The sequence below is a fragment of the Marmota monax genome, unplaced genomic scaffold, assembly GCF_021218885.2.
Source record: "Marmota monax isolate L192 unplaced genomic scaffold, Marmota_monax_Labrador192_F-V1.1 WCK01_AAM20220418_F8-fsc00020, whole genome shotgun sequence".
Taxonomy (NCBI): Eukaryota; Metazoa; Chordata; class Mammalia; order Rodentia; family Sciuridae; genus Marmota; species Marmota monax.
The window spans coordinates 18671884-18691433 of record NW_026692912.1 but is presented as its reverse complement, the minus strand read 5'-3'; the positions used below and the strand labels follow the sequence as shown (position 1 = coordinate 18691433).

The following is a 19550-nucleotide window of genomic DNA, read 5'->3' as shown; positions in this document are numbered from 1 at the left end:
CACACTCTCCTGCCTCACGTTACTTCTGGTTTAGTAAATTATCCCAGGTAAGGTGGGGAGATGGTGCAGGCACAGGAAGGATTTAAAAGAGGGTTATTTGGAGACTCAGATATCGTCTTGGAGCCGGGCAACATCAGCTTTCCTGGCTTGTATAAATTCCGGCGTGGCTCCCATGGCTCACACGCATGTGTGGGTGCTCTTTGAAGGTGATGATAATGAATCGAGATACAGAAAACCCAAAACCACTTTCGCAGAATATTGACTCGGGGGGGAATGCTATAGAAAGAGTCCCTGTGAGAAAAGGCAAAAGGAATTGGGGTTACTAATAACACATCATGGAGAAAAGAAGGTTAAGGAGAATTTAATAGCCATCTTCAAATATCTAAAGGGATATTGCTCATGTGTTTTAAACATCAGCTCTTGTCTACCAAGGACAGGACATGAGGGAATTATCTTAAATGGGAGCAGGAGGGACTTAGATTAGATATCAATGTGGAAAAAATAAAACCCAGCTGAAAGGTCTGTGAGACACTGGCAGCAACATGATTTAGAGAAAGGACATGGTTATTTTAAGAATGGGGGCTGCTGGTTATTATTGGGTATGTACAGATCTTGGGGCTTCCCAGGCAGCCAGTTACAAATTGTATGATCTTGAGCAGGTGATTTCATCTTTTGGAGACTCAGTTTCCTCATTTGTTAACTGGATGGAAAACAACATCCAGTTATTGGATTGTTTTGAGCATTAAATTAGACTCCCTGTTAGCCTAGGTACTGGCACAGGGTAAGGCTGGACCAGTGACGGATGCCATTCATTACTGTTCATCAACTACAGGCTTATTTGAAAGGAAGAAAAAAAAGGGCAAAACGTTAAACACTACACACTCTTTTCAGGTGCATCAAACAAATACTTCTGTGTGTTGGCGGATGTACAATTTCAATAATATGTAATGTGAACACTCAGAAAGTTAAATACATTTAAAGTTAGCATAATGGAGTCAGTAAAGTGGTTCAGACCATGAAATTGGTAGAAGATGTGAGCACTTAGAACAGTGACTGGCATCTAGGAATTGTTTGCCTTTGGTAGAGCCAACCACAGGCCTGGGGGTGACTCTGTGGCAGAGTGTACTTGGCATGTGCAGGGCCCTGGGTTCCTTCCCCAGCTCCACAAAAACAAACAAACAAACAAACAGCAACAACACACTCACATACACATACACAATGCAAGGTCCATACTCTTTTTACTTATCTTTTTGTGGTGCTGGGGTTTGAACTCAGGGCTTTAGTACATAATAGGCAAGTGCTCTGCCACTGAGCTACATCCCTGGTCCCAATAAGGTCAGTTTTCTAATGAAAGGTTCAGATTTCAAGTAAGAGGTTCTTATGAAAAATTGCTTCAAATTACTGTGGGCCAAACAGGTGGATAAGATCTGAATTCACGGGTTGGGGTTGTGGCTCAGTGGTAGAGCACTTGCCTAGCATGTGTGAGGCACTGGGTTCAATTCTCAGCACTATATATAAATAAATTAATAAATAAAGTAAAGTCCATGAACAATTTAAAAAATATTTTAAAAAAAAGATCTGAATTCACTATCTGTACATGCATTCTCTTTAACTAGGTGAGGTGTCCCATGCCTGTAATCCCAGCTATTTCGGAGGCTAAGGCAAGTTTGAGGCCAGCCTTGGCAACTTAGTGAGACCCTGTCTCAAAACAAACTAACAAAAAACCAACAAGAGCTGAGGATATAGCTCAGTGTAGAATGCTTGCCTAGCATCCTCGAGGCCCTGGATCCTCAGAGGATCCTGATTGTTTCAAAACAATGATCCATTATTCAGTACTTGGGTGTCCTAAAAAGTGAGTAATTTCTTCCCCCTGTGCTGGGGATTGAACACAGAGCATGCTAGGCAACACTTCACTGAGCTACGCCTCCAGGCCCCACCCCCTTTTTTTTGGTACCAAGGATTGAACCCAGGGGTGCTTAACTATTTTTGTATTAGAGAGAGTCTTGCTGAGTTGCTTAGGGCCTCGCCAAGTTGCTGAGGCTGATGTTGAATTCCATATCCTTCTTCCTCAGCCTCTAGAGCCACTGGGATTACAGGCATGCACCACTGAGCCCAGCCAGCACCTTTTTTATTTTATTTTGAGACAGAGTCTCACTAAATTGCCTAGGCTGGTCTCAAACTTGTGATACTCCTGCCTCAGTCTCCTGAATCACTGGGATAACTAGAGTGTGCCACTGTATCTGGCAGCATTTATTCTTAAAACATGTGCAGGCACAACTTTGAAAACCTAACTTTCAGCTTCAAAGAAAGACAGCCATTTGTTTCTGACATTTTGAATACACCCAAGAAACAGTCCTCTCCATTATGATTCTATTCTATGAACTTTACTTCATAGCAATTATAACTCTGCAGCACACTTAACTTACTAATATTTATTGAAATATTTTTAGCTGCAAAAACATTTTATGTTCACTATTATTTATTAATGCCCTGTTTTAAAATATTACACATAAAATTTATTCCAGTGCACATTAGTAAATAAATTATGCTTGTAATTTCTAATGCATTTTTAATTATAAATTTATCCATGTCTACCTTTATTTATGATAGCGGTGTCTCACTGTTGAACATACTGTATATTAATGGAGACACTGTTAATTATGCATTCTTGGAAGTTGCATTCGACAAAGCACACGAGTCCTTTTTTTTTTTTTAACATCCTAAGTACTGTTAACATCAATTAATTTAGGGGTCGGCACTCACAGCACTAGCTAACCTTTGAAATAAGAAAGGCACTACCAGGCTGGGCACAGGGGCACATGCCTGTAATCCCAGTGGCTCAGGAGGCTGAGGCAAGAGGATGGCAAGTTCGAGGCCAGCCTCAGCAACTTATAGAGGCCCTAAGCAAACTTAGAGAGACCCTATCTTAAAATAAAATATAAAAAGGGGTGGGGATGTGGTTCAGTGATTAAGTGTCCCTGGATTCAATTCCTGGCTAAAAAGAAAAGGAAAAAAAAAAAAGTCACTACCAGAAGCAGGCTACAGGGCCTGGAATTTTTTAGCTACTTTTGAACTCAGGGCTTTAGTACATAATAGGCAGACACTATAATACAGCCAGATGTCTAATTCTCACCCCAAGTACCTAAAAAGGGTTACTCACTGGAAATAATATCCAGCATGAAAACTGCACAGAACAAAGCTGGGCAAATATCTGCCGAGCCTCCAGTGCTTATCTGCCTCCCTCCCAGTGCTGGGGATGCAACCTGGGCCCCACCATGCTAGGCAAGCACTCTGCCACCGAGCGACATCCCCGGCCTAATGATCTGTATTTAAACAGTATCCTCAAAGTGTTATGTTTAAAGATTTTCTGGTTGGTTAATTTTGTGCTTCCACCCACCAGACTTACCTTATTACAAGCAATACATTTGCTTTAAACAATTCTTTACATTGAAACTTTATTTAAATTTGAAAAAATACTATGGTGCTGTGAAATTGTGCACTTCTAGGGGGCTTCTCTGACAACTAATTTACTCTCTCCTGGAACTGCATAATACCATGGGAGTATAAATGTGCAGTTTCCCTCTGGGAGGGAAAAAAAAAAGTATTTCAAAAGGAGTAGAAGTCAAAATTGGGAAGATAGCTGGGAAACCTATTTACACATATAAAATAAAAAGAACACACATTTGCAGAGGAACTGGAAAGTGCCTCCTCCCCCCACCCCCCAGTTTTGACAGGACTTGAAAAAACATTATTTTCTCCCTACCGTGTTTACTCTCAGCTCCTCGTCAGGTTTAGCCAAATGGTGTTCTCCATGTGCTGATGATACTTACACAAAATAAGATTCCCAATCGCTTCCAAATCCTTGTTAAATGAAAAGGTGCTCAAGACACACACTTTTGAGCACCTTTCATTTACTGTTCGTGTTGTAATAAATGTGTGATAAATGGTAAACAGAGAGAATGAAGTGATTCACGTGACCTATTATAGAAGGGAGAGGTAATCTGGGAAAGCTTCCTGGAGGAAGCAGTATTTGAATTAGGTCTTTAAGAATGAGTAGAGGGGGTCTGGAGTTGTGTGTGGCTCAGCAGTAGAGTGGTCATCTAGCTTGTGTGAGGCCCTGGGTTTGATCCTCAGCACCACATCAAAATAAATAAATAAAATAAAGGTATTATGTTCAACTACAACTAAAAAATAAATACTTAAAAAATGAGGGCTGGGGATGTGGCTCAAGCGGTAGCACGCTCGCCTGGCATGCGTGTGGCCCGGGTTTGATCCTCAGCACCACATACAAACAAAGATGTTGTGTCCACTGAAAACTAAAAAAATAAAAATAAAAAAATAAATAAATAAATGAGTAGAAATAGTTAATGTGTGTGTGTGTGTTAAAAAACATACGTATCCATATTTTTTTTGTACTGGGGATTGAACTCAGACGTACTTAACCACGCAGTTACATACATCCCTAGCCCTTTTTATTTTTATTTTGAGACAGGATTTCAATGAGTTGCTTAGGCCCTGCTGAGATTGGCCTCGAATTTGTGATCCTCCTGCTTCAGCCTCCCCAGGCAGTAGGATTACAAGCATGCACCACTGCACCCTGCTCCACAAATACATTTTTTTAAACAATAACTTGCACATTGGTGATTGCCCTTTCAGAGTCCTGTAGCTATGTAGAAACTAAGCCAGCTGCGGGGTCACAAGGAGAAATGCCAAGGGACCCTGCCCACATTCCAGTCGCGGAAGTGATGCCATCTTACTCCTTCCAACCATTCTGGCCGCCATCAGGTGAAAGCTCAGAAAAGCCTGGCAGGAGAAATACCATCACCACAGCACCCTGAGAAATAATAAATGGTTATTTTAAGCCACTTTTAAAAAATAAATGGGTGTTTCCTGAGTGGACAGGGCAGGGTCATTGAGGCTTAAGCAGAATGTGAAGGAAGGAAATGCTTGAAGTATCCGACCCTCGCTGCCCATTGGCAGCTGGGCCACAGGAGCTGGCGGTTCTGGAACACCTGGGGTATATCAGGGTTGTTTGAAGTAGCCTCCGTGTATTGGCTCACAGAATCCTCACAACAACCTTGATGAGGAAATGGAGGCCCAGAGGCAGGTAGTTTGTTGAAGTCCATAGAGCTTCTGCCCATTGTCTCCCATCTAGTCCTGAGAACCAGAAAGAAGGGAATGTCCACCGGCTAATGTGACTTCCTTTCCCAGCTGGAGATGAAGGCTGTGAAGCCTGGCTGTCACAGGAAGGCTCTCATGCCCGTTGGAGTCCCCCGGCCTGCCCTGGCCCAGCACCATCCATGTGCATCACAGTGTTATGTTTCTGTACGTGTTCGCTCTCTGGTCCCAGCACTGTGCAACCCTGGGTCTGGAGAGAGGTCAATGTGTGCTTTGCTCTTAGCCCCCTTCCACACTCCTGGTCTCCTGCCGCCTCCTTGGCTTCTCCTCTCCTCATCTACCTGCCCAGTGCTGTTCCTCAGGTGCAGAGCAGGTGGGAACAGTAAGAGCCAAGAGACCAGGGCTGACGCAAACTTCACAGCTCAGCCAACAGCCTTTATTCAGGAATGGAATCGTGGTTCTGATGGACCCACTCTCCGGGTGGAAAATGAGCCACTGAACAAAGGAGGTGATTTAGTGAGCGTGTCAGTCTGGGCACTCGGGAATTTGGGTCTTTGGGTTGGGAGTCTGTGGCCAGCACCTGGAGAGGTTTTATCTTAGAAGAGATTAGTGCTTCCTAGAGACTATCATTCTAGTTTTGATAAAACACTTTCTGAACCCCGCCTTCGGCCAGCCTCAGGGAAGGATTTATCTTTGGAGAGCTGGAAGCTATCAAAGTATGGCTTTCTTTTTCATTCCCTTACCCAGCCCACATGATCTTGGGGTTTTTCATTTTCCATATCCAATAGAAAGCCCCTCTGGTTTCCTCTTCACTTGCTTCTGTCCATGATCCTGGGAGCTACTGAAGTCCACAAGCCTCTCAGCTCCTCAACTGTTTCATTTTCAATGATTTCCCCCCCCCCCATTCCCCTGGAGTGGCGAGCCCACTCCCACCAGTCTCTTCACTTGAAGATCTTCATTAAGACATCAGTCTCTGAAGACACCTCTGTCTTGTCTTGCTCTGTCCGTGACGTCCATTACATATTTTGAGACCTTTGAGGTCAATGATACCAGCCTTTCTGGAATTCTCTTCCCTATCCAGCACACATTGGTGGTCCTTTGTATTAAAGCACTCTTAAAAGATGAGATCTAACATGCCTTGACCTGTCCAGCAAAAATCCTTCCTTGGATTAATTCAGTTTCTCACTCTGTGCATGCTTGTGTCTTGATTGTTCAAACTAGCAAGAGAAAAATCACAGGAACTATCATATTAACACTACCAGAACTACCATAAGTTCACAGTTTCCACTATCAACTGGGTCCTCAATACTGTCCTTGCAACATCAATTTGCCATAGTAACCATTTCAAACCCATAGCTGAACTTGACTATGAACTCCTTTAGGGCAGGATTCCTGTCTGGCTTTTGTGTAATTGAATTTCCAGTGCCGAAGACAGGCTTAATACATAATAAGCATTCAATAAATATCTGTGTACTGGGTGCAGTGGTGCACACCTGTAATCCCAGCTGTTTGGGAGCTGAGGCAGGGGAATCCAAATTTGAGGCCAATCCCTGCAACTCAATGAGAACCTGTCTCAGAATAAAAAATAAAAAGGGCTAAGTGATAGAGGCCCACTGGGTTCAATCCCCTCCCCCCCAAAAAATCTGTGTACTGACCAAGGTATAGGAATAGAGGCAAATGTTCACCACAGGCCAGGTTCTGTTCTATGTGAGTTGTACGTATTAGCTCATGCAATCCCAACAACTCAAAGAGGTTAGATGGGGCTTTTGCCATTCTCATTTTACACAAAAGGAGAGGCAATTTGGAGAGAGGAAGTCATAAGACCGGAAGCAGCAGAGTGGGTATTCAATCTTCAGAACATATAAATCCTTAGCATTCCAGTGATTTCCGTTTCAGACAAGTTGAGTTTTATGTGCTTGAGGGACATGCAGCTGGGCTTCAGACTGGAGCTTAAGAGAGATGTGAAAATGGAAAGGAAGATGTAGGAAAGGGGCACGTGGTGTAGCTCAGTGGTAGAGCATGTACTGAGCATTCCAGAGGTTCAACCCCCAGTACTAGAAAAAGTACAGGGTTTCTGCCATTGACTCCCAGAGGGCAGATAAACTGACTGATGACTTCAGAAAATGGAACATCTGACCTTTGTTCACACCTGTTTCTTTTGCAGAGTGCCTCCAACAGGTCCCTGTTGGAGTTATGTGGTGGTGTGTGTGTAAGTGTGCACCTGGAAGGCTTTCCTTTCCCCAATTTGTGATGACACCTGTAATTTTTTTTTTTTGTATCTGGGTTTGAACTCAGGGGCACTTAACCCACTGAGCCACATCCTGAGCCCTTTTTTATATTTGGAGACAGGATCTCACTGAGTTTCTTAGTGCCCTGCTAAGTTGCTTGAGATCCTCTTGCCTCAGCCTCTTAAAATGCTGAGATTACAGGAGTGCCCCACCATGCCCAGCTATTATATATTCGAACACACGGGATGATTCATGATGTATTGCTTGGTGACTTTTAAATTGAGTAGGGGGTCCTCCAGGGTTGAAATTCAACATTTCTTTTTCCTTTTGCTAAGTTGCTAAGTGCATTTTTTTTTTTTTGGTGGTGATATTGGGAATTGAACTTAGAGGCACTCTACCATTGAGTTACATTCCTAAGTCTTTTATTTCTTTATCTATTTTACTTTTTAAAATTTTCTTTAAAGTCTATGGACACAATACTTTTATTGGATTTATTTACTCCAGCGCCTCACACGTGCTAGGCAAGCACTCTACTACTGAGCTACAATCCCAGCCCTATCTATTTTATTTTGAGACAGGGTCTCCCTAAATTGCCCAGGCTGACCTTGAATTTGCGATTCCCTGCCTCAGCCTCCCAGGTCGCTGGGATTACAGGCGTGCGCCACCACGCCCAGCTGCTAAATACATTTTTTTGAGAAACTTCCCAGACCATTTCTCAGGTAGAACACTATCATTGCATTGCTTAAGGCCCCTTTCCCCCTTCACCACGGTTTCTGCCATTGACTCCCAGAGGACAGAGAGAGATTGAGAAATGGGAGCATCTGATCACCTCTTAGATCCTCTTAGATCACCTCGAAACCTCCTTGGGAGTTCTCTAGCATAAGATTATTATCATCTGCACTTGAAAGAAAAAGAAATAGCTTCCTATTTGGCAGTGTGTTGAGTGTTTCTGAAGCATCATCCCATTCGATTTTCACAGGATGCTCTAGAGGTGGAACTACTGTTATGGGTGGGCTCCGAGAGGGGAGGTGTGGTAGCCTAGGACATGCAGCAGGTTAAGAGTTGGCATTTGAACCCAGGTCTTTCGGATAATAGAGGCTAAGCTGTCTCATCGCTCATTTACGGACATCTGAGGACTTTTCTCCGTGGAAGTGGGGAGAAAGAATATTTGACAGAGAACCCTAACGTTGATATCTGTTTAAGAATGGTGCGGGCACCCGCATTCTTCGCCAGAAACCCGCGTCAATCTCTGACCCAGGCCTTCTCCCGCCCCGGAGCAGCGGCGCACATGCGCGGGGGCTTCCCGCTTGGCTCCGCCTCCCGGGAGGGCGCTGCTCCACGTTCTCGGCTCTGGGGCTTGCGCACTGCGTCCCCAGCCAGAAGATCCTTCCCGGTCAGGGACTTCCGGTGCGCCGGGGTGCGGTTCCGGGTCGTGGCGCGGCTCAGGGCAACAGGGCTGCTGCTCGGCCGGCCGGCGGCGGCGAGCAGCAGGGGCATGAGGGAGAGCCCGGGAAGCGGCAGCTGAGCGGGCCGGTAGGAGCGCCGGTCCTGAGGATCCCGAGAGTGCAGAGTTCGGGGCAGGGACCGGGAGGCGTGGGGAAGCCGGGCCCTCCCCTCAGGAACGTGCCCCGGGGCCGACCCGGCCCGTAGTGTGGAAGCAGCTTCAGGTAAAGGTTGCCCCAGCCGCCAGCTCCCTTGCTCGCCCGCCAGCCAGCCAGCTCGCCCACGCGCGGGATCTGGCGGCCCACTCACTCCGCCTCTCGGCGCTGCCTGGCGGGCCGTCTGTCAGCCCTTGCTCTGGTGGCCTGGGAGCAACCGTTTCCTGGCCCTTCCCCTAAGTCGAGGCTGCCCTGAGCCTGCCAGCCGGGCGTGTGATTTAGGGGAGAAGCTGGAGGACAGGTAGTGTCAGGGCGGGGGCGTGTGTGCAGTTGGCTCCAGCACTCTGGCCCTCTACTCGGCAACATGTAGGTGCCCTGGTGTTCATACGGTGAAATCCAGTTTTTAAGGCATTGCCTGTGTAGTGCCTGTTTCCTAGTGCCCCTCCTCCCACTTAGAGAATAAGGGACAAACAGTCTGCAGACTTTTTCTCCCTTAAGTGCCGCTCGAACTTGAGTTCACTTTTCTGGTTTGTGGGAGTGGCAAGAAGTGTTTAAGTGTGGAGGAAAGAAAAAAGAATATAGCTTCAACAGCTTAACTTTAACTAGATTCCCAAATTGGCTCTGAAATAGGTAAAAACTTCAATCTGAATGAATGCAAGTTATTTTGGAAGCCATTATAGTATCTGGCATTGTGCAAAACACCATATTATAAACCAAAAGAAGCAAAGTTGAAAACTTTTTTTTTTTTTTTGAATGGTCAAACGGACAGGCACATTGAAGTCGACATTCTTCTTATTTTGACTAGCCCAAAGGGTGGATCCCTCATGTTCTGTGATCCCACACAAGGTGCTTAGTAAATATAGAAAGAGTTCTTGATAGTAAATGTAGAAAGAGTTCTTGATAAATTCGTACTTGTTTTTTTCTTTTCTAGCGTATATACCTGCAGGCTTCCTGGGTCTGTGGGGGACTTTTTCCATTCATCTGTGTGCTCATACTTAACTACTGTGTGTGCCAGGTTGCACTCACGTTCCTCTACACTCCTGATCTGGCTCTTGGCTTTCTTTCCAGTTAGGCCTGAAAAGATCCCCAATATAATCCATTACTGTAGACTCTCAAATCACCTTTGTTTTTTCCGTGTCATTTGTTTTTGGTGGGACATTCTCCCTGCTCTGCCTAGAAGCTTTTCTACTTATTGAGATGCTATCCATGGCCTGGTTGAAGTTGGCCTCCTTCAGTCAATTTAGACAGCCCCAGGTGGAAGTTGTTTCTCATTTAGAATCCCATAATCACTACTTATTCACAGTTATTTCATTTAACAAATATTTACTGAGAAAGTATGGCAGTAGTAGGCAATTTAAAGAAGAGTCAGCTTTGTGCACAGGAAACTCAATTTAGTGAGAAAGGGAAGGAAATTAGTAATTCCAACAGTGATAAATATACAGTATGAAAGTTCCTTTTGTGTTATGGTAGTGTAGGACGTTAACTTCTGTGAGGTGGGATATGGCTAAGGAATGCTCCAGAATGTGAGATAAACTCAGTATCTGTTACATATCGCATATAAGTCCTTCTTGTTTAATCATTTTAACTTCAATTTACAGAATAGGAGGACTCAGGATAAATCACACAGATGCTGTGAGACTGGCAATATTCACACCTAGGTCTGTCTGATGCCTAGACCTGTGCTTTTCCCATTACCTGTCTTCTTTCTCACACCATACCTCTTTGTGCAAGTACCTAATGAAGCAACTGATCAGGAGGAAAATAAGAATGTTTAAATGAATGGTACTGAAAATTCTTTTTTTTTTAAATATTTTTTGTAGTTGTAGTTGTACACGATAACTTTATTTATTTATATGTGGTGCTGAGGATGGAACCCAGGGCCCTGCCCATGCCAGGCGAGCGCTCTACCGCTGAGCCATAACCCCAGCCCCACTGAAAATTCTTTTTATTCCCTTTTATTTTATTTATTTTTATGTGGTGCTGAGGATTGAACCCAGTTCCCTACACATGCTAGGCAAGTGTTTTACCACTGAGCTACAACCCCAGCCCTGAGAATTCTTTAAAGGTAAATAAGACTAATCTTCCCAGGCAAAGAGACCATACCTGGGCCAGTTCAATTTTGAATATGAGCAAGGAAAATAGTTTGTAGAGAATAAGCATGGACTTCTGGTTCCATTCCTGATCTTTTTACTATGTATATGAACTTTGGCAAATTTCTTTTTCTTTTTCTTTTTTTTTATTGGTTGTTCAAAACATTACAAAGCTCTTGACATATCATATTTCATACATTTTGGCAAATTTCTTTAAGTATCATTTTCCTCATCCAGGGGTTGAAATAGAGGACAATATTGACCTCAAGAAACACTGTGAATATTTAATAAGCTAGTTCAGATAAAGGGCCTATCACAGTTTGAACATTCCTCATCCAAAATCCAAAATGCTCCAAAATCTGAAACTTTTAAAGCTGCAGTTTTGGAGTATTTCAGATTTTGGACTTTTGAATTAACAATGCTCATTCATGAAGTCTATACAGATGAGCTGCAGTTTTGGAGCATTTCAGATTTTGGACTTTTGAATTAGCAATGTGCACCCATGAAGTTTATACAGATATACCAATATCTTGAAAAAATCTACACTCTGAAACGCTTCTGATCTCAAACATTTGAGTAAGGGATTCTCAGCTCATATATGTTACCTCCAAAATAACAGCTGTAAGATGCAAAGATATAATGCATGTGATGTGATTTTATAGTGGTGAATGAGTTTCTAGCTGAGTAAAGCAAGCTGTTACTTCTTTTTGCAGGCTGGAGATCAAATTGGGGTCAGGGTCAGTGAGGGCTAGATTGCCAGGCAATATAGGTAAATTCCAGTCTCTACTCATAAGTTTTCCAGTTAATAAATACTTTGAGGATTTATGATTGATTCAACAGCTCCAGGCAAAATATTAGACTCTGGAGATATAAAGTGAAATAAAACTGGTCCCTACCCTGAGATTGTTGACATTCCTTTGGGGAAGACATGTACGCAGGTGAACTAGTAAAGTACTATAGATAATAAGGTAGAGTTCCTGTGGGGTACTGTGGAACCTGGAGAAAGAAACACTGATAACGAGTTAGCTAACAAGTACTTACTGTGTCTTGGCATTGTGTTAAATACTTTATCTCATTTATTCCTACTTGGAAAGGAATTTTTAGTATACTAGAGAAACTAGGGCACAAAGAGGTTAACTTCCTTGAGGGGTAGGGATGTGGCTTAGTGGTAGAGTGTGGGTTAGACATATATAAGGCTCTAAGTTTGATCCCCTGTACCAGAAAGCCAAAGAACAAAACCCTTGTTTATACAGCTGGTGGTACTGAGCTAGAGGCCTTGCTTTCTGTATTATGGACTGTCTCTTCTCTTCTTTTTTTTTTTTTTTTTTTTTAAAGTGATTTTTTTTTTTTTTTAGAGAGAGGAGAGAGAGAGAGAGAGAGAGAGAGAATTTTTTAATATTTATTTCTTTTAGTTCTCGGCGGACACAACATCTTTGTTGGTATGTGGTGCTGAGGATCGAACCCGGGCCGCACGCATGCCAGGCGAGCGCGCTACCGCTTGAGCCATATCCCCAGCCCTGGACTGTCTCTTCTATGGGACTGCACTATGTTGCTCTTTGTGATGTGGAGGGATATCCTCTGGAGAGGTCTCAGAGGAGCCAGCCCTTGAGCCCTAGCTTTAGTGAGCCAGTTGCTGCTTGGCAGTAGGTCCAATGAGGAGTGGAAGTGGCCTTGACACTGAATAAATTCATCTAATATGTCACTTCAAATATATTTCTTTCTTTTTGGTGGTAAAGGTGGGGGGCTTCTTGCCAATTTGAAAAGTTGTAGTTCAGTGGATTTGTATGATTCATGCTGAGAGTTTGCTGGAAATCTGTTATTCTGATATATAAGCTTTATTGTTAAGTATACAGCAAGAGATATCAGATTACCATACGACAAGGAATTCTGTCACATTTTTCCCAGTTGGAAATACCCCAACATCATGTTTTCTGTGAAGTTTGAAGTTTTTGAGAAGTTTTGATTCAGAAGTTAACACATTTCAGCTTGTGTGGAGTTTATAATGATTGGGCCTGATATTATCTTTCTGTTGCTATAATAAAATAACCTGGGGGAAAAAACTTAGAGGTGGAAAGATACATTTTGGCTCTTGATTTCAGAGGTTTCAGTCTCTCAGCTGGCTCCATTGTTTCTGGGTCTGTGGTAAGGCAGCACATCTTGGCGGAAAGGTGCAATGGAGTGAAGCTGCTCATCCCATGGTAGCCAGGAAGCAGAAAAGGAGAGAAAAGAAGGGGCCTGGGACAAGAGACAGTCAAGGGAATGCCATGTAGGACCCACTCCCTTCAACTATGTACCACTTCCTACAGTTTCCACTACTTCCCAGATAGTTCATTCATCTATGAATCCATCAGTAGATTAATCCATTAATGAGGTTTTAGCCCTCATGATCCTATCACTTCCCAAAAGCTCCACCTCTGAACATTGCTGCACTCAACATGTGAGCCCCTGGGGACATTTCAGATCTAAACTACTCAGGCGTTTGTATTTCAGGCATTATTGAATGTTTTTTTTATGCCTTATTTCCTTTAATATTCATAATTCTGTGAGGTAGGTGATATTATCCCCATTTAACATGAGTAGCTTAGGGCTTAGGGACTGTTACCCAGAAGTCACACCCAAGTGTGTTGATAAGAGAAATAACTGGCCAAAAAGTAAACAAGTGTTTATTAACTTAAGTTTCTTTTGAATATCTTCTCTGGAGTCTCCGAAGTCCTGTATCCATTATGGATTATAATGAGTAGGGTGGGACTTGGTGAACTGGAGAGCATATACCCAGCTGAGAGGTATCCAAGTGTGGTGGTGTGCATTGTCCCAAGTATTTGGAAAGATGAGGGAGGAACTCCATTGGCTTATTGCCATGTGAATAAGTAGGCCCAGTTTCCTAGGTTTTCTGATTTTTTTTTTTGAAAGATGCTAGAAATCTGGATTTTATATTTTATATTTTGGGGGTACTAGGGATTGAACCCAGAGGAACTTAACTACTGAGCCAGTCCCAGCCCTTTTTATGTTTTGAGAGAGGGTTTCGCTGAAGTTTTTAGGGCTTTGCTAAATTGTTGAGGCTGGCTTTGACCTTGCGATCTTCCTTCCTCAACCTGCCTAGCTATTAGGTTTATAGGCATGCGCCACTGTGCCTAGACAAAATCTGGATTTTAATGTGCTTAGTTTAAAAATTTGCCATTTAAATGATTGGGCATGATATTATCTTTCTGTTGCTATAATAAAATAACCTGGGGGGAAAACTTAGAGGTGGAAAGATTCAACCATAACACATTTGTAGGCTGTGTACAATTGTAGGCTGCCTGATTATAAACTCTTGATCTACCTGGCTGCTGAAATTTGATTTTTTTTTTATTATCATTTTGCAGAAGTGGGGATTAAACCCAGTGTGCTCTACCAACTTGGCTACATCCCAGCCTTTTTTATTTCTTTTTTTTTTTTGAGACAGGATCTTGTGAAATTGCCCAGATTGGCCTTGAATTTGTGATCCTCCTGCTCAGCCTCCTGAGTAGTTGGGATTGCATGTGCCACCTCACCTAGCTTGCTGCTGTACCTCCCCATCATTCAGATCAGGAGGTACAACATAATGTTGTGATGATTGATCATAAGTCTGGTAGATTGCCAGTAAGGGGGCATTGTAACTTGCAATGGTATTTTTCAGGAAGTAGAAGGATGAATGCTTTTTTTAAAAAGATATTTTTATATTATCAGGCTAAATTTCAGGAGGAATGGAGTTCAGTGATGAGATGACCTTACAGTGCTTTCGTTTGGTGCTTTTATTACTTTAGATGCTACCAGATCTAATTTGTTTATTTCCTTTAACATTTATAATCTTATGAGATAGGTGGTATTGGAAAGGGGGTTAATTATAATCTTTCTAGATGAATGCTGACATCCAGCGAATTAGAATTTAGTAGAAAGTGCAGTATACTGGAAGAATTTTTTTTTTTTTTTTTTGTATTGGGGATTAAACTCAGGGGCACTTAACCACTGAGCCACATCTCCAGCCCTTTTTTGTATTTTTTAAATTTAGAGACAGGGTCTCACTGAGTTGCTTAGGGCCTCGCTAAGTTGCTGAGACTGGCTTTGAACTTGTGATTCTCCTACTTCATCCTCCAGAGCCACTGGGATTATAGGTGTGTGCCACCAGGCCTGGTGAGAAGGACTTTAATTCTGAATATAGCAATACCACTAATGGTACCTCTTGGGTTTTGGTCAAGTCAATTAAAAATCTTTGAAATTTTTTCCCCTTCTGGTTAATAATGAGGAGCAAAATTCAAACCTTGCTGAAGTCTTTTCAGGATGCCAAACTGATTCTAGTTGACATGCTTAAAGTCACTTAACTGATGACTGCAGACCCCAGTGGAGAAATCTCAGATGGTTTTCCTCTTCTCTCTCTCTCTCTTTCTTTTTTTTTTTTTTAATATTTATTTTTCAGTTGTAGATGGACACACTATCTTTATCTTACTTTTATGTGGTGCTGAGGATTGAACCCAGCGCCTCGCCTTGCATGTCCTAGGTGAGCGCTCTACCACTGAGACCCAGCCCCAGCCCTTTTCCTCCTCTCTTGATGGCAGGTAGGGAGTTACTACTCAGTTCTTTCTTCTATTCTTAGTTCCTTACTTTCTCTGGGGAAGGACCTTGATGGGCCAGACATTCCCCAAATGCCTACAGGCTTTCTACAGTGCTTTGTCACACACAAACATACATACATAAATATTTAAGATTGAAAGGATCATAGAGACACCCAGCTGAATGAGAGGAATATGGTCAGGGAGTTCACAGCCCAAGAGTTTAATTTATTTTTATTTTAATACCCAGCTTCCACAAGGTGAAAATTGAAGAAATACTAGTCTTCTAGATACTTGTTTTCACTCATACTCTATTGTATTAGGAAATAACATAGAATATAAAAATGAAGAAAATAAATCCTGAGCAGTCATTCAGGATTTATTAACTCTAGTTGGCAGCATCTAGATATATTGGGAAAATAGATTTAATATAGGAAACACAAAATTTGAGCCAAAAGTAGAAAATAGTTTTAAGTAATTGAAAGAAAATGGGATAAGCCATTACAAAACTAAAACCCTAAAATTCTGGACAAAGCAAGAAGACATTATAATAACTATTGGAATTAAGTTATAGTAATCACTTGTAAAATAAATTGAATATAATGTTGCATTTACTCTTAAGTATATGCAGTGTTAGATTCATAATACCCCATACTTGAGTATACATTTATGAATATGCTTCTATTAATAATGGAGAGAAAGTGGGGTGTGTAAAAATTCAGATATTAAAAAAATAGCATGTTTTGTTCCTTGTGGACCCATTTTTAGGTACTGTATTATAAATAAGTATTATTTTAGCAGAGTAATTGGTAGAAAACTGCTTGAAGGACTGTCTTTTGAAAGCAAAGTAAATCTGTAAAGTTTACTTGCTGACATACAGGAGATTAATTAAAAAACAGGTTCAGACCTGAATCTTTTTTTTTTTTTTTTAAATTTTCTGTAGTTGTAGATGGACAGAATGCCTTTATTTTATTTGTGTATTTTTATATGGTGCTAAGGATTGAACCCAGTGCCTCACACATGCTAGGCAAATGCTCAGCTGCTGAGCTACAGCCCTAGCCTTTTTTTTTTTTTTTGAGGTACTGGGGCTTGAACCCAGGGCCTCATGCATGCTAGGCAAGCATTCTACTCCTGAGCCACAGTCCCCGTCCTTGGACTTGAATCTTTTTTTTTTTTTTTTTTTTAACCTTTATTTACTTATATATGGTGCTGACAATTTAACATAGTGCCTCACACATGCTAGGCAAGCACTCTACCATTTGAATACTGGCTGTGTCAGTTATTAGCTGTGGGACCTGGACAATCTGTAAAATGGTGACAGTAATGTAAATCTCATGCTGTACTTGTGTGGACTAAATGAAGCCATTTATATATGTATCTAGTGAGTACCATGATTCATCTGGAGAGATGCAGGTACCCACATTCAGAGACATAAGACATTTGGGATATTAGTAATACTGTGTAGTGGTTATGAAGGAATGAGACTCAATTTCACATCTGGATCATGAAATTAGACTTGTTAATTTCTGATTGTGCTTTGTGAGTTACAATATACCTAACTAGTAGCTACTATTGAGAAAAGGGTTTTAGTATGTTTTTAAAAAGGCTATTAAATGAATCAGTCTACTAAGTAACAGACACTTCCAGTTGCTTATATTATTTTTTTCTGTGCCTGTGACTACCCTTTGAAGTTTTTAGAACAAGGGATATTATGTATTCCCTGTTTCTGTTGCTGAAACTGAAGCCAGGTAAAGTAAAGAAATTCAAGATATAGAGCTACCAATAATGGCAAAGCTACGATTTGAACCTTTTTGTTGTTGTTTTAGTTAGTTATACATGACAGTAGAATGCATTTTGACACATCATTGAACTTTTGTTTTTGACTCTGTTGTTTTTATGTTTTGAGATTGGGTCTTGCTATGGTTGCTGAGGCTGGCCTGGATCTCCTGAGCTCAAGTGCTCCTCCCACCTCAGCCTCCTTGGGCTGGGACTACATGTGCATGCCTCCATGCCAAACTGTTTCACTCTAAATTTGGTGTTTTTGCCACTTTTCATGCTGCTTTAGATTTAGATGTTGGAACTGGCCCTTGTCTTGGTATTGTTAGCTCTGGCCATTCTCCCATTCATTTAAACTTCATGCAGAAGATTGTTATTTATTATGTCGTGAGAGTGTTTGATTATAGGTATAACCTTATGATATGAATTTTAAGGATTTAATAAGTCCCTAATACTGCTGTCAAAGGTTGGTGTTAAGATGGTCACTCATATATTACTAGGGAGAACGTAAATTTGTAAAACTTATCAAAAAGTGCTTTGGCAGTATTTATAAGCTTTAAAAAGAATCCATGTATGCCTTTGAGTTTATAAATTCATTCCTAGGGATCTTCGTTAAAGAAGTAATCAGGTGTAGAAAGATATTCATGTTCAAAAATCTTCACTGCAGCAGTATTTATAATAGCAAAAATTAGAAACAATCTTAGTTTTTAGAACAAAGGTTACAGAGATTATGGAAAATCTCTAGAATGGAAATACTGTACCGTCATTTTAGATGTTTTAGAACAATTTTAGTGACATTAATTACTCACATAATATTCAGTGAAAAGTGTACATAACACTATGTAAAATATGTTCCCAATTATGTCAAACATAAATGCAAAGAGTAGAAAGAAGAGGTGTTGAGATTTTAGGTTTGTTTTTCTTTAGAAATATTTTTGAAAAACATTTTTAATAAGAAATAATTTTAGTTTAAATTTGATATGACTAGAGACAGTGAGTATCATTTTGATCAATAGTTTTCACTAATATGGTTGATTCTCTTTTTTTCTTGGTGGTGCTTTGGATAGAACTCCCCAGCCTAATGCAGATGATTCTGAAGCTGTAGATGGATTATATTTTTAAGCTAGTGTGTACCTCATTTTGCACTTAGAATGTGGTTACGTATATATTTATTATATTATTATTATTATTTGTTGTTATTGTTTTGAGACAGGGTCTTGCTATGTTGCCCAGGCTTGTTGTGAGTTTATAGTTCCCTTTGAATAGCTGGGATTATTGGCATGTGCCATCCAATCCTGTTAGTTTCACGTGTTTTAACATAAATAATATTAAGATTTCCAGGATAATCCCCCTGCAAAAACAAAACAAAACCCTATTTAAGAGAATATCATGGAAGAAGACTTGTATCTATGTTGGTACCAGTGTTTCAGTGCTACCGTCACCGCTTCAGTGACCACTGGGATTAAGAGTAGTCTTGGGATAGCTTTGTCTTTATTTTCAGAGGGAGTACAGTCCTATCTCCTTGAGAGCAAAGTTGGTCATTGGTATACAGAGCTTGTTTGTAAGTTTATTACTTATGTATTGGGAAGTGCTTTTTTGATGTAGAAAATCATTTGTGTTAAAAAAAAAAAAAAAGTCACCTGAGACACAAAAAATGTTAAAGAATTTATTTGAGCAAACAGTGATTCATGAAGTGATCAGTTCTAAGCCAGAAGTGGTTCACAATGGGATTGCAATGAGAAAGTAATTATAGGAGGAACATAGAAGTAAACCAAAGAAAATATTTGGTTGGTGATAATAGTAGAGTTTTTTTGCCTTATTTGATCTATCCATTGGGAATTATATGATAAATTTGTGGGTTACTTTTGACTGGTTCAGCTTACGTTCTCTTTTTCTTATACATTTACAAGAAATAGGACAAGTTACTAAGTTAGATTCACTTATTTTTGCAAATCAAGCAAGGTTGAAGTCACTTTTGAGGTCTAACTGATTTTGCTCAGTAATTCTTCAGGCTTGGTCTTCATTTTAATTTATTCATAATTTACAAGTATGAATTTCTATCTCACTTTTTTATTTTATAGGAAAAAAATTTGAAGATTTTTAGTTTGGATTTTTAATTTTCTTATAACTGTATTATTAAAATGTCATGATGAATTGTTGCCTTATACATTT

General features: G+C 41.0%; 1 protein-coding gene across 4 annotated transcripts in view; it reads left to right on the top strand.

Moving 5' to 3' along the window:
* The first annotated feature begins 8755 nt into the window (after positions 1-8755).
* Positions 8756-19550, top strand: part of Mapkap1 (MAPK associated protein 1) — a 232650-nt gene continuing 221855 nt past the window's right edge. For 2 of the 4 annotated variants that reach the window (XM_046451278.2, XM_046451276.2), the window contains exon 1: positions 8757-9013. The gene's annotated coding sequence lies outside the window, so the exon portion shown is untranslated. Of the gene's footprint in view, positions 9014-19550 lie in introns of all 4 variants that reach the window. The other 2 variants (XM_046451279.2, XM_046451275.2) reach the window with 2 other exon arrangements.